Source organism: Cebus imitator, unplaced genomic scaffold, assembly GCF_001604975.1.
Source record: "Cebus imitator isolate Cc_AM_T3 unplaced genomic scaffold, Cebus_imitator-1.0 Scaffold102, whole genome shotgun sequence".
NCBI lineage: Eukaryota > Metazoa > Chordata > Mammalia > Primates > Cebidae > Cebus > Cebus imitator.
Genome location: NW_016107417.1, coordinates 3,074,997 through 3,076,105, shown reverse-complemented (window position 1 = coordinate 3,076,105; position 1,109 = coordinate 3,074,997).

Here is a 1,109-nt window from a genome sequence, read left to right as displayed (position 1 = left end):
CCATCAAAAAAAAAAAAAAGAAAGAAAGGGCTTGGAGACAGGGTCCTGACCCCGGAATTCAGATATTACCAAAGCAGCCCCCTCCGGTTCCTCAGTGTCTGCCCGGGAAGAAGCAGTGGGTGGCCACCCACCCAGGCAGGGCAGGCCCTTCACCGCCCAGCCCCACCAGGAATCCAAGGGCCTCTGTTTACTGCTGTTTTCTGGAACTTGTTTTGATCTACAGAAATCTGCTGACACACCCACCTCCGTGCTCTCGCCCTCCAGCAGGACAGAGGTATTTTTAGACGTATTTGTAGAGGAAGAGAACAGAACCCAGGCCCAATGTGAACATTCCTTATTGTGGGCACAACTTTGGTCCCTTAACGCAGGATAGAGATACCCGTGTGGTTGTCTACCCTCGGCTCATCTCTCCTTAAATACATTCCTCTCCTGAGGAAAACAAGCCGTGTGGAACTTGGCGGCCAGCAGAGCTTCTACATAAGGAGCCTCTGAAACAGAGTCCTTTTGTCCTTGAAAACCCAGGGTGGCAGGGGCAGCTCCAGACACAAGGGCACAAAGAAGCCTTGCTTCTCTTTGTGACGGGGAAGCCTGTGCTTTACAGACTGCTATGCTTTGTATGTCGACGATTCTCCATGCTTAAAAAATATACATTTAACTTAATTAATTTATTTATTTTTGAGAGGGAGTCTTGCTCTTGTTGCCCAGGCTGGAGTGCAATGGCTCGATCTTGGCTCACTGCAACCTCCGCCTCCTGGGTTCAAGCAATCCTCTGCTCAGCCTCCTGAGTAACTGGGATTACAGGCGCCTACCACCCTGCCCAGCTAATTTTTATACTTTCAGTAGAGACAGGGTTTCGACAGGTTGGCCAGGCTGGTCTCAAACTCCTGACCTCAGGTGATTCCCCCTCCCCTCAGCCTCCCAAAGTACTGGGATTACATGTGTATATATACACACATATTTTTAGAAGGGGTCTCACTCTGTTGGCCAGCCTGGAGTACAGTGGCACAATCATAGCTCACTGCAGCCTCAAACTCTTAGGCTCAAGAAATCCTGATGCCTCAGTCTCCCCAGTAGCTGGGACTACAGGCAGGCATGTGTACCTGGCTTTT